This window comes from Musca vetustissima, unplaced genomic scaffold (assembly GCF_032173495.1).
Source record: "Musca vetustissima isolate MV318-11 ecotype Yass unplaced genomic scaffold, APGP_CSIRO_Mvet_v1 utg4718, whole genome shotgun sequence".
NCBI classification, from domain to species: Eukaryota; Metazoa; Arthropoda; class Insecta; order Diptera; family Muscidae; genus Musca; species Musca vetustissima.
Genome location: NW_026874342.1, coordinates 126892 through 142360, shown reverse-complemented (window position 1 = coordinate 142360; position 15469 = coordinate 126892). Strand labels below are relative to the sequence as shown.

The 15469-nt window shown below is 33.0% G+C and overlaps 1 pseudogene; it reads left to right on the top strand.

Moving 5' to 3' along the window:
• Positions 1-280: 280 nt before the first annotated feature.
• On the top strand, positions 281-13506 carry LOC133332847 (solute carrier family 22 member 3-like; annotated as a pseudogene).
• Positions 13507-15469: the final 1963 nt, after the last annotated feature.

The window sequence follows — 15469 nt, the reverse complement described above, 5'->3', positions numbered from 1 at the left end:
ACGCGCCAGTGTAATCAGAAACCGGCACAAAACATACACATTGTTAACTGAGAACCGAAAGATTGGAGCAAAACAAAAAAGAAAAAAAAATATTGTGATAAATCGAAACAAATAAAAATAGAAAATACTCGTACTAATATATAAACGAAAGAGAGAGAGTGACCACCAGTTTGAATGAGAGATAAGTGACAACGTTGTTTTCTTACATAAAAAAGCGCCACTACCGCTAGTCAGTTGTTATTAACACCCTCGACCGGAGCGGATGGTTTGTGACGTGAAGTGGATAAATGGCGGGCGCACCAGTAAGCAATGAAAATCATTCACATGAGACCGAACAGTTTGCGACACACGATGAAAGTGACGTCAATATTTTGGATGCGATTCTGGTGCGTATTGGAGAATTCGGACGCTATCAAATGTTTAACTACATTCTGCTCTGCATACCGATGATCTTCAATGCTTTCCAATCAATTTCGTATGTTTTCACTGCCAGTCCAGTAGTTTATCGGTGCGTAAATTTCATGTGTTAATAACAAATTATTTTGTCGAGATAATATTAATCTTTAAGCTAATTTATGATTTCGATTGTGTGAACGAGTAACGGACAGATTGCAGTGCAATCAAAATTCCATAGACAAAAAACGTTTAAACGAAGACACAAATGTATACACCGATGACCAGAATTGTAGCTCCATTGTTAAAAATTATAGTGGGAATAATATCATATAAATCAATGTGGTGCAGAAGTAAATTGATAGTGAGTGTGTGAGCGTTAAAACGGCCGATGATATGTTTTTTTTGAATATGTAATGTGCGTACAAAATGAATAAAATTTTCGTAGACGATCTGTATTATGTAGAAAAATATACACTGGTGACCAATTCTAAAGCAAAAATAAATAGGTTATTTATTCATAAAAAAATATATAAACCCAAAATTTATTTAAAGGGAACCCCCACCCCCCAATCTCAATTTTTTATTTTTAAGATTTTAAATGGGCTGGTAAATTAATAAAATCGCCTATTTTTGACCACAAACTAAGTTAAAAAAATAAGAAAGATCTTCAACGATTGGCTTTATCCTAGTTCATACGATAGATATACACTCACAGAGAAACGTCCCAAAATTTAAAATCGATTGGGTTATTAGATTTTGGGTTATCATGCCCGCCATTCGCAAAAACGCTGTTTGGAGAAAAACGGATTTAAAGTCTGAGAAGTCCTCTTGCTGTCACTTGATGCTAACACAATAAATCGGCTATATCTTCAAAAATTTTTTAGATTTTCACCTTAAAATTTATAGGGACATTCTTTAATTAGTGTAGGTTGGAATTAAATCAAAGTACAAATATATATTATTTGAAACCGATAATGGGGGTTCCCCTAAAATAAAAACTATTCTATGGAAAACAAAATTCACCCAATTTTAGCTTGGTCAAAACTAAAGCAACTTTTTGATTTTTTCTTATAAATAAGCAAATTTTGCTAGTAATCCACAACATAGCCATTATTTTTAATTACAGCAGCACACCTACGAGGCATTGAATCAATAAAATGCTCAATTTGACCATTGGGTATACTATTCTTTGCATCCTGTATCTTTGAGGAGAGGCTATGTCTATTTGTTTGTAAAATTCTTTTGATTTTGCTTTTTATGATACTCCAAAGATTTTCTATAGGGTAAATATCTGATGATTGTGATGGCCACTATAAAACATTGATTTTTGACTTTGTTTTGGTGTATGTTTGGAGGTTATTGTCGAGTTGAAACACCAAACAAGCGGTATATTTTCATCAGCGAAGTGAAACATTGCGTTTTCCATCATATATTTATAGACAATTCGATCCATTACTGTTGAATATTGTGATTGATTAGTTAATTGGCAACACATATATTTTATGTAATTACAGATCCCTACAATGCTAAGTTACAATAAGTATATATGATTATTTTAAATGATACGATAGTGGTGTAAGTAATTATTATGAATTATCTAGAATAAGAAAGATCTAGAGTTAGAAGGTTCTCGAATAAGATAAGAATGTATATAAGGAGTTGTAACCTAGATAGAGTTTGCCAGTCTATAAAGTAAGGTATACCAGTTTATAGTAAGTGACGTGCAGTTAATCAAGTATAATGCGTCAGTATGTAATAAGTAGTCAGCAAGTGTTGAAGTAAAGTCAGTCAGTTTGTAAAGTCCGCCTGATATAGAAGTATCGTCAAACGTGTATAAAGTGTTCGCCAGCATTGTTGCCAATTTAGCACTTTTAGTACTAGATTTAGCACTTTTGAATCTCGTTTAGCACCAAAAAAATTGATCTAGCACCTAGCACATTTTTTAGCATTTTTATTTATTCATTTTTTTTTTGGAATTAGTTAAAATTTTGGGTATTATTTCGATTTCACATTGACACATTAAAATGTCCCTATGTTTCACGCTATGATTTTAATGTTCAATGTAAAAAAAGTGCCAGTACATTTGTAAATATGTATTAAAGTTCGGACGGTCAGAACTGTTTGTACCCTGTACCATGTGCAGTGTATTAAAATTTTCTCAAAAAATGGTCGGGTACTTCATACGCTTACTATAGCATCGCCTGCTAGTAGGTTGTTTATTAGGTAAAATGAAAAACCAAATTAAGAGCGAAGTAAAATCCTGGACCTAAATCGGAAAGGAGAAATGAGTTCTTTATTCATCGGGAATCCCGAATACCAAATTGTAGCCATTTCAGAGTACCGAAAATGGGTCGCGTCCCACTTTATAATGGGGTTATGTTAAAAGATGGGCCTACACTTCGTCGGGAAAAGGTTCAAATCCTTAAAGAACGCAAATAGGATAGAATCTTCAAACGGGGGATATGTCCAAACACAGACCTATGTAGAAAATTGTCCGCATAAATATATCCTACCCTTCGAGAACACAGATAATGCGTCTAAAACCTTCCACATAAAGATGGTAGAGCAATACTTCAATATGAGTACATGTGCCTTGACAATTTCTGCATATATGTCATTCTCTGAAACTCCACAAAAAATTAAAAGTTTCAAATTATAGTCAATTTGATGAAAAACTTGTTCGACGACTCCAAAATGCCTTTCTCTAGGGACTACCTCGAAACATAGATCCACATTGATAATTTTTGGTATGGACATTTTTAAGAAAGCAACATATCATTAAGTGACGGCAAGAGCGCTTCTGAAACTTTAAACGCATTTTTCACCAAACAGTGTTTTTGCGAATGGCGGGTACGATAACTCAAAAACTAATAATTCGATCGATTACAAATTTTGGGACGTGTATAGCTATCGTATGAACTAGGATAAATCCAATCGGTCAAGATCTTCCTTAACGTGGTTTGTGGTAAAAAATAGGCGATTTTTCAAAAATATTTTTTTAGAGGTCCGTCAATTTGTTGATTTTTGAGCAAAGCCAATAATCCTAGTTCATGCGACAACAACATCAAAACAATAACAAAAAATTGTAAATCATTTTTCTTTTTCTTTAAATCTTCAAACATATATCCGGCCCATTGAAAACCTTGAAAATTTAAAATGGGGGTGGGGATGTTCCCTTAAAGTCAATTCTTCTAACTTCTCTTATACAATTTTTAGCACTTCTTAAAATTTTTTAGCACTTTCTAGCACTTTTTTAAACAGCATTTTTTATCAACAATGTTTTGGCAACACTGATCATATACGCAATGCAATATATTAAGTTAGGCGAAAAAAAACATAGCCTCCCCGGTGCACCATTTGCATTAAATCGGAAGAAAATATATATGGGAACTATATCTAAATTTGAACCGCTTTCTATAAATCTTATCACACGTCATTTTATACTCAATTCAACAAGGTAACCCAAAAATAGTGCAAATCGAACAGGATCTATGGTGCACTATTAAAATAAAATCGGACTAAAGTATATATGGGAGCTATATCTAAATCTAAACCGGATTCTACAAAGCCTAATAGTACGTTTACATTTAATCGGATTTCGTTTCAATTGTCAATTCTTTTGCATATATGTCAAATAAATCCTCATAAAGTAGGTTAATCCGGTAAAAAGTTCTAATGTATATGCCGTTTAAGACAAAACATTCTAGACAAAAATTATATAAAATTGGACGAAAGTATATATGCAAGCTATACCTAAATATTTACCGATTAAAAAAACTTCAAGTGCATCAACCTGCCCCCATTTCAAAATTCTGTGCAAAATTTTGTCTCGACAAAACCTTGGCAGTTTATGGGAGCTATATCGAAATCTGAACCGTTTTTCTCCAAATTCAATGGGGGTCGTCCTTAGGCCAAAAAATTGACATGTACCAAATTTCATCCAATGACGGACATGCATAAATAGACTCTTGAAGTGATTCTATGCATAATCGTAGTATGGAACGAAACTACAATTAGAATTATGAGCATCGAATGTTTCATTTGTCAGTGCAGTATATTTGAACGAAACCTTCAGTAAAGAGGTCACAAAAAACTTTACCTTTTTACTGAAAATTGTACATATTATATTTAAATTTTATATTTTTGCAATGAATATTTTTTTAATATAAACATAAAACTTTTGAATAAATAAATAAAAGTTAAACCAAATCAAAAACCACGATAATCTGCAAAATTTAATAATCCGCATTAGCGAGATTTTACGATAAACATGAAAGACAAACAACAATTTTTTGTCGTTTCCACTCTTTAGTGCTTTAGTAAGAAGAGGTTAACTCGGAAAAATATTCTAATGTATATGTCGTTTAAGAGAATACAAATAAATAACTCATTTGGTTTGACCAATTCTTGCTATATATAATAAATGTGTTGCAGCTAACAGCAATACTTTGTATTATTTTTTGTGTTATCAGTTTTACATCGCCTATCGTTTAAGTGTTCCACGCGTCACTTTAATAACATTTGAATAAGACACGTAGTTTATACTAACACGTCTTTTTACCCTGTCCCACAAAAAAATCTAAACTTTTTTTTTAATTTTGAACGTCACTATTTCTGACAGACCATTATAATATGGAAAGTACAGAATAGAATTCGACAATTGTCAAAGCTGTTCAGTTCAGCTTTAGATATATCTCCATACTCCTCCTATCGACAGGATATCTGACAGATGTAACTACTGTACGAAAAAAGTTCGTGTTGCCAATGACAAATTCGTCCGTGTAACGACAGTTTGGGATTGTTGTAGCGAACGAGGAAAAGAGTCAAGTTACTGGTAACCTAAATACATCATGTAAAAACACTATTTTATTTTTTGAGTTTTACGCAAATTTTGGGGTATTTTTCTCTTTCGTGTTTGATATTTTGTCACAAAAATTTATTTAAATTAAAATGGGATCTTTGCGCCGAATAATTGGGCATTGTATGCGACCGGTACTTAGTTTACTAAATTACCAGGGCATAAGAATGATTAAAGAATTTATTCTTATTATATTTTCCAAAGTAATAGATGGAAATCAAAAAATATCCTATAAAATTTTTTACCATTTTTGCTGAAAGTTCATTATCCCAAAATACCCAAACGCCTTTTCTCCACGAATATTAGCCATACACCCTTAACATATTTTGTAAGAAAAATCTGTACAAATGTTTGATTGATAGAACGATGTGATTGAAAATAAACCTCTACACATTTGCTATTATCGTTATTTTCAAGTTTTTGCTGATTTTCTTAGAGTTTTTTCATAGAAAAATAAACTTAGTTTATCGATAGTAGTTACCACTTCTAAAAATCTAGCTGCCAAATTGTTATTGCGCAGTGTGTAGAATTAGTTTATAGTGTGTAGAATTCGCTTATAGTACATTATACATACATATACATAGAAGCATTTCATATATAGCCCGCTTTTACTATGCCTAAAATATTCTTTTGGTAGTCCAAACAACAATGGACTTACATCTGTCAATGAATTATCGGGTATGTTAGGTGTTTTTTTTACACATTACACATACAATTCCCCTCAGAAGTTACCTCCTGTGTATCTATTTAAAATAAATTTTTAAATGAGTTTTACCTTTATTTGGTCAATTTAAACAAATTCTACGCAATAATAACATATTAATCCATCATCAGGTGCATTTTTATTACAAAAAATAATATAAATATAATATAGAAAACATGAATACATCCGATTCTCAATATCAAAATATATGTGAAAAGAATTCACTTCAAAAAGGTGTAAACAGTGTTACAGAAATGCTCGACGTGTGTTCGATAAACTTCTATCGATGAGGTGAATGCCAGAACATGCCCAAATATATACGGGATCTACAAATATATGCGGGATATTTGTATGACATCCATATTTTGTAAAAAACACGAAATATTGGCAACATGGGATATATTCTAATATATATTCGGAATCTGTATATTTTGTTTAGTCCATTATTACAATTGAGGGCGCAAAACTAGAGCAACTGTCATGAAATTTTGCTTAGGATTAGAAGTCGTGTAAGGTAGTACAGGGTCTGCGCGTTCGACTATATTTATACCCTTCACCACACTGTGTTAAATTGTAAACAAAGTACAGGTCGCATTTATGATCCGAATTCGATGAAATCTGGCACAGGTAATGTGTTTGACCCAAGAACGAACCCTATTGAAATTGGGAAAAATGGGCTCAGATTTAGATATAGCTCTCATATATATTTTCGTCCGATTTTTTGTAAATGGTGCACCAAAGTCCCTATATATCCTTCAATTTGCACGAAATTTGGCACAGCGTACTGAATGAAATCTAGAATGAGTGTGTAAAATTTCTTGAAAATCCGTTCAGATTTAGATATATCTCCCATATATAGTTTCGTCCGATTTTATATAAATGAAACACCAAAGTCCCTATATATCCTTCGATTTGTACGAAATTTGGCACAGCGTACTGAATGAAGTCTAGAATGATGTGTGTTAAGTTTCATGAAAATCGGTTCAGATTTAGATATAGCTCCCATATATATTTTCATCCGATTTTGGGCAAATGGAGCATCAAAGTCCTTATATATCCTTCGATTTGCACGAAATTTGGCATAGCGTACTGAATTGAGTATAGAATGATGTGTGTTAAATATCGTGAAAATCGGTTCAGATTTAGGTATAGCACCCATATATATTTTCGTCCGATTTTATCCTTCGATTTGCACGAAATTTGGCATAGCGTACTGAATTAAGTCTAGAAAGATTTGTGCTAAGTTTCGTTAAAATCGGTTCAGATTTTGATATAGCTCCCATATATATTTTCGTCCGATTTTATGTAAATAGTGCACCAAAAACCCTAATATTTCGATTTGCACGAAATTTGGATTTATAAGTAAATGAAGAACTCAAAATGTGGCCGAATGCACAAAACATACTGAAATAAGTGTAACCTAACATGTGACAAGTTTCGATGAAATCGGTTTAGATTTCGATATTTTGCTTTAAATTTATTTACATAATTTTGTCCCACTGTAAGAAGAAACTCTATATCTGACCAAAATTTGGTATAGGTTGCAGAATGACATGTTTAATATCATGTTAATGGTCCTTAAAAAATGCGACGTCTGTTAGGATTCATCTGTTGAAAGTACCTAAAGTGGTGAAGGGTATTATATAGTCGGCCCCGTCCGACTTTACTACTTTCCTTACTTGTTTTTAATTACAATAAACGATTATTGACGTACAAAATAATTAACTCTAATATCAGTTACATTATCAGTGTAATAAAAACTTGAAGTGCATCTTATATCAAACATTTGCAACAAAAGTATTAAAACAATGAGAATTTGTGCAGTTTTTGCTTTTGTATAAATATATCAGTATCAACGAAGGCATATAACTGGATAACACAATTGTGAGTATTGAACTGTGTAGTCGAATATAAGAAAACTGCAGACATATAACTTTAGTGTAAGTATTTAGTTTTCGAATATGTATTCAAGTGATATCTATAGACTATTTACACACATCTTCGTTGTGGCTTCATATCGAAAATACGACTCTTAAAATACAATGTCGAAAAATAACCGTTATTTATTCATCAATAAATATATTCTCCCTTCATAGTAATCCTCCTTAGATAAATTAAATTTTCTAATTAAATGACCTTTGCCAAATTTCATCCAATTCGGATCATAAATGCGACCTGCACTATGTTCTCAAAGAAACATAGACGGAAAGGCGGATATGCATAAATTGACTCAGAAAGTTATTCTATGCATATTCTCCAAAGGAATTATGGGTACGAGATAGACCTTTTCCCTGTTAAAACATATGCACAAAGTGGTTGGTGAATGGTATAAAATGTTATTATTTATTATTTTTCTATTCAATGAGAATCCAAAATATCAGATTTGAGTTATGTCGGTTGGAAAATGTTTAATTTGGGTGTGGTGGCTATACTAAAAATGTGGACCAATATTGATAATCTGCGATACCAAGATTTGCAATCCAATTTGAAATCCTCTAAATAACAGTATTTTTATCCCTTTTTAAACCCTTCACCGCATGTTTGTAACAGACAAAAGGAATCGAGATAGACCAATGGTTTCTTTTGAGAATATGCTTAAAATTACTTTCTGAGTCGATTTACGCATTTCCGTCTGTTCGTCCATGTATTTTTGTTAACAAAATACATTTCGATTTAGATAAAATTTCGCACAGTTCGGAGCACTAAAAATCGTAGTGTACCGCGGCCGGAACACTAAAAAATCGTAGTGTTCCACTGGCCGGAACACTAAAAATCGTAGTGTTCCATTTGGCGGAACACTAAATATCGTAGTGATCCACTTGGCGGAACACTTAAAATCGTAGTGTTCCATTTGTCGGAAAACAAAAAGGTGTATTTATCTTTTATTTTTTGTATGAATAAAGTTTATATTTTTATTGTTTTTCAATAGATTTAATAAATATAATAAATTTTTAAATTTGTATTTATTTATATTTATAAGTGAAAATTCCATTGGATTGCATTTTGGCTGCGAATATTCCAATAATGGATATATGAGGTTTTGTAATATTTATCCAAAATCATAAAACTACTTTTTTCATATACGCGTAATTTGTACACTTCTTTTCATGAATAAGCAGGTAATAATTATGTTGATTGTGTGACAATCACCACATTTTGAATATTTTTGCTAAAATTTCCTAAAAGTATGAATTATAGATGGATGCACGTATAATTTTTTTAAAGAAAAAAATTCATACTAACATTTTACAAGGAGATCTCCAAATATTATGGGAAAATCATATTCGTTGTGTAAATTAATTAAAATTTTATCACAAGCTGTATAATTTTGTCACAAAAACTGGCCAAAATACCTAACTTTTGTAATTACAAATAAAGTTATATTCATTTTTATTTTTTTTTTATACACTCCACCATAGTATGGAGGGTATATTAGTTTTGTTTTTCCGTTTGTAACGCATCGAAATAATCATTTCCGACCCTATAAAATATATATATATTCTTGATCAGCGTAAAATTCTATGACGATCTAAGCATGTCCGTCTGTCTGTTGTAATCACTCTAGCGTCTACACGAATTGAGATATAATGCCAAAATTTTGCATAGAGTCGTCTTTTGTCTGCAGGCAGGTCAAGTTCGATGATGGGCTATATCGGTCCACGTTTATAGCTCCCATATAAGGGTATTTCGGGGTTCTTGAGCGCGTTTTTCAACCGAATTCGCTGAAATTTGGTAAAATGGGTTCTTTTTGGATACCACATGTCTCCACTAAAAAATTATAAATATAGGTCCACTTTTTCTGGTAGCCCCCATAGGACGGTACCTCTCAATTTTAAGTTTTTGGGGGGTTTTGACCGGATTTTTTCACCGAATTGGCTGAAATTTAGTACTTTGAGTTCTTATTGGGTATCAAATCTCTCCACAAAAAATTATAAATATAGGTTCGGGTAGCCCTTATATAAGGGTACCCCCAATTTTCGGTATTTTGGGGTTCTTGAGCCAGTTTTTCAACCGAATTCGCTGAAATTTGGTACTTTGAGTTCTTATTGCGCAGCAAATCTCTCCACAAAAAATTATAAATATAGGTCCATTTATAAGGATACCCTCCAATTTTCGGTATTTTTGGGTTCTTGAGCACGGTTTTCAACCGAATTTTTGGTATTTTGTAGTCGTATATGGTAACAAATCTCCCTACCAAAAATTATTAATATTCCCCCCCCCCCCACCTTTTAGGGGTAGTCCCCATATAACCCCCTTTTTTATATAAAAATAGTTAGCTGATTTTTTTCCGTGTATTGGGGTTATCCCATATAGCTGTATTCCACCATAGTAGGGGGAATATTTGGTAGACGAAATTTTCAGTTCATACCCCACATAGTATGGAATTCTAAAACGATTTAGTCGATTTAGCCATATGTTGTAATAATTTTTCTCTCGGATGATATCGACATAAAAACTAAAACTTGAGGTTTGAGAATGAACTGTTCCAACCCGCATTTAGGACCAGGTTCTATATAAAACATCCTACGTATTTATTATTTAGCGTGATGGACGGTATTGGGATTCAAAAGTAAAATATTATCTTGGAACTTGAGCTACATCGGCCCTTAATTAGGCCTAACCGCTTATATAATAAAAACACCAAGTAGTTGCTAATTCCTACACAATGTTGTCAATATTGGTCCCGCTTTAGTATGCCTCATATATAATATTGCCCTCTAAATTGGAGTATTTTCAGGATTTATACACATGTTTCACCGTACCATGTGTTAATATATGTCAACATTTGATATGCTGAATTTTCTATTTGGTTTACAACAATCGATTGGAAGAATTGTCGTTATATGTATGTTCCCTACGTTTTCATTTCAAAAATTTGTCAGTATTTCTATGGTGTAGGGTATCCAAAGTTCGGCCCGGCCGAACTTAACGCTTTTTTACTTGTTATTATTTGATATCATTTTACCTCAAAAAAAAAAAAAAAAAAAAAAAACAGACGTGTATGGTACACTACCAGTACAGTCCAAGTAAGTGGAACGCTACGGTTTGTATTGTTCCGACCAGTGAAACACTACGTTTTTTAGTGTTCCGAACAGTGGAACTTTAAAATTTTTAGTGTTCCGACCAGTGAACACTAACATTTTTAGTGTTCCGAACAGTGGAACACAACGATTTGTTAGTGTACCGCTGTCGGTACACTACGATTTTTTAGTGTACCGCAGCTGGTACGCTAAGATTTTCGTTGTGCTCCGGAACAGTAACGCTAAAAATATTTTTAGTGTTTGTGTACCGGTACAGTACGTTATTTTAGTGTACCTATCCACCTTGGTACGGTACAGAACACTATGGAACGGTACCATAATAATGTTTATTTTCGAACGTTGCATATATAGTTTCGTCCGATTTTATGTAAATGATGCACCAAACTTCCAATATTTGTCCGATTGGGACAAAATTTTGCACAGAGTACTGAATTAGGTCCATACTGATGTATGCGAAGTTTTGTTAAAATCGATTCAGATTTAGATATAGCTCCCATATATAGGTCTGTCCGATTTTTTTGTGAATGATACACCAAGCTCCCAATATTTGTCCGACTGGGACCAAATTTTGCACAGAGTACTGAATTAGGTCCATACTGATGTATGCGAAGTTTTGTTAAAATCGTTTCAGATTTAGATATAGCTCCCATATATAGATTCGTTCGATTTTTGTGGGTGATACACCAAACTCCCAATATGTGTCCGATTGGGACAAAATTTTGCACAGCTCACTGAATTAGGTCCATACTTATGTATGCGAAGTTTTGTTGTAATCGGTTCAGATTTAGATATAGCTCCCATATATTGTTTTGTCCGATTTTATGGAAATGATGCACCAAACTCACAATATTTGTCCAATTGAGCAAAATTTTGTGCGAATGCAATTGAGAAAAAAATGATGTGTTATAAGGTTTGTTGAAATCGGTTTAGATTTTGATATACGTCTTATATATATGTAATGGTGCACCGAAGGGCAATGTTTGTTCGATTTACACGGAATTTGGCAGAGGGTATTAAATTGAATATAGAGTGATAATAAAAAACAAATGGTGTAAGCAACGGTTGCCCAATTAGGTCCATGTGTTTATATATAGCTCCCATACATAATTTTACTCGAATTCATACAAGTGGTACTCAGAATGGTATGTGTATGGGGGTTTTTCAATTGGTTCAAATATCTATATAGATAGCACATTTAATTTCGCCCGATTCCATCTCAATGGTCCTCCAAAGATTCTATGTATGTTCTATCTACAGGATATTGTAGATATTAACATCTCTTGTATGTACCCAAAGTGGTGAATGATACCCGTCAACACTTTAGGTACATAGTCGACTTTGGAACTTACGCTTTATCCACTAGTTTACTCTAATAATGTTGATATTTTTAATTTCTGTTTATATATCATAAAATAAAGCAATCCCCTATAGATTTGTTTTGAAATTGTATGTTTTTTCAGATGTAATATAACACAATGTGACAGTCCGAGTAGTCAGTATTGGGAACCATGGATTAACTTTACAATTCCATTCAAAGACATGTCCCCGGACCAATGTCACAGATATGTCTTCGAAAATCCCACTGGGATGTTGTCTTCTCTGCCATCTAGTCCATATTGCGCACCAGAAAATTTTGATTCTTCACGCCAAGAAAAATGCTCCAAAGATTTTAAGTTTCGTGATGCCGAATATACGATATCCAATGAGGTGAGTCCAACTTGCACTGATGATATGGATTAATGTTAAATACTATTTGCATACAGTTTGGATTTTTCTGTTCGGAAGAATGGAAATTGAATATGGTCGGTACCATTAATAATGTTGGACAATTTATAGGAATTCCGCTAGGTGGTCTACTGGCAGATAGGTATGCCTGTATAATAGAATATATGTTTATGAAAATTAAATATTATCATCTCTCTTCTAGATACGGTCGTCGCACAATGTTGGCCATCGCCGGATTCCTTAGTTCAATTATGGGTATAGTACGTTCGTTCTCACCAAATTACTACATGTTTTTGACATTTGAACTGCTGGATATGGTTGTCGGCAGTACTCTGTTTCCCACCTCATTCCTGTTGGCAATTGAATTAGTTGGACCAAAACGGCGAGTCGCTGCAGCTACAATCATAACAATTTTTTATTCTCTCGGTGAAGCACTACTTGGTGTTTTGGCAGAACAATTTCAAAATTGGAGAGTGTTACTAAGAGTTCTCTATATACCGGCAGCAGTACATATATTGTTCCTTATTCTTTTGCCGGAAAGTGTTCGGTGGTTACTAAGTCAACGTAAGGAAGAGCAAGCTGTTGCCATACTTCGCAGGGCAGCGCGTGTCAATGGGCGTACCATTTCGGATAGCAGCTTACAACAATTGGTACAGTCAAATAAAGAGAAGCTTGGAGAATGCAGTGAAACGACATATCCCATAAGGAAGGCATTTAAGCGATTTTCATGGAGAATAGCAAATTGTTCGTTATGTTGGTTCACACATACCCTAATTGCCTTAGGACTGAGTTTAAACTCCGTCAATCTAGGTGGAAACAAGTATAATAACTTTATGCTTAATGGATTAGTCCAGGTCCCAGGTCTTATTTTACCCCTCTTTATTATGAACTCATTGGGAAGACGTACTTCATTGTGCGGATCTATGTTGGTGTGTGCCATATGCATTGGAGCGTCTATTATTTTTGGAAAAAGTAATTTCAGCAGAAATTAATTGCTCCTGATAATAAATAACTACTCATTTCGTTTTCATTCATTTCAGATGGCCACGCAACCGAACTAACTTTGTTCTTAATAGGAAAATTTGCCATTACATGCAGTTTCCAGGTGTTGTACTTTTTCACATCCGAAATATTTCCGACAAATGTCCGCAACAGTCTGCTCTCGTTGTGCTCTATGATAGGTCGCATCGGCTCAATGATAGCACCACAAACTCCGTTACTGGTAAGTTTTTTGCTGTTGTTGTTATGAAAGCCTTTGAATTGATATCCTGTTTTCTTAACTTTCAGACAAATTACTATGAGTTTGCTCCTCAAATATTATTTGCAAGCTTTGGTCTAGTCAGCGGTTGCCTGACGCTCTTCTTTCCCGAAACAGCTAATAAATCTCTTCCAACGACGATGGATGAGGCTAGTAATTTAAATGGGAAATCAAGAGAAAAATATGATCGTGAAGAGGATCTTTAAATTAAAAATTATGTTACACTGATCACTATAACACCATATAATAGTACAGGGATTTTATTACATAGTATGTCTATGTATGTTTGTGTATATTTACAAGAAAATTTTCTTTTTTAACTATTGGGAAATTAATTTCACACAATTTCTAATTACGAATTTCGATTAATTTTTGGTCTGTTCCCGTACTGCCAAAATCTACTAGATTTTACTATTTTCTTCGATATCATAAAGACAAATTCATTATCGTAGTAAAAAGTAGTAGATTCTTACAGTACGGGATTGTGAAATAAATCAGTCAGCATTCCTCAATAGTAACCGAGTTGTATATATATATATATATATATATTCGTGCAAATTCAGCATTTACAAAAAAAAGAAGAAAATAAAAAAATTAGTACAATTAATAAATATTTTGCATATTTTTGTTTATTTTAATGATTTTGAAAGAATCAGTAGAATTTTTATGTGAATAATTTTTGTACATTTATTTTGCTATATATAACTATCAAACTGTCTTTGTATAGCTCTCATAATATATTTTCGTTCGTTTTGATATAAATGGTGCACAACAGAACTTATTTTATTCGATTTATCTGAAATTGAGCATTTCAATAACACCCAAATTCAATAACACGTTTGTTAAGTGTTATTGAAATCGGGTCAGATTTATATTTAGCTCCCATATATATTTTCGAACAACTTCATACCAACAAGGTTCTAAATTGACGTTTGTTATTTTTATGGAAATCGGTTCAGAATGTTATAAAGAACCCGTACAAGTTTTGATCCAAGTTTAGGTAGATGGTGCTCGAAACAACCAATGTTTGCATGTCGCGCAGAAGTCTAGAACAAAGTGTTCTAATTTTTGTTTGTCTACGAATTTCATTCAAACTAGCATTTTGTCCGTTATAAATATATTTTCGTCCGATTTGATATAAATGTTATACCAAAGACCTAAAATTTGTCCGATTGTCACAAAATTTTGCGCAGGGCCCGAAATGGGTCCTAAATAAAGTCTGGTATGTTGAATGGAAATCGGTTTGCACAATAGTGCAAATTGAACATCGAATAATGTGTTTTTATCAAATAAACTCAAATTTGAAAATTGCTCCCATATATAATTTCGACCGATTGATGTTTTTAAATCTGTTAACCTACAATTTTTTCGACATCATATTTTTCAAAAATTTATTTTTCTAGTCCTTACGGTTGTATGTCTTTGGGGAATAAACGAAAAAAAGTATTATATATTTTTTATTTTAATGGTTCAGTATTAGTATCTCT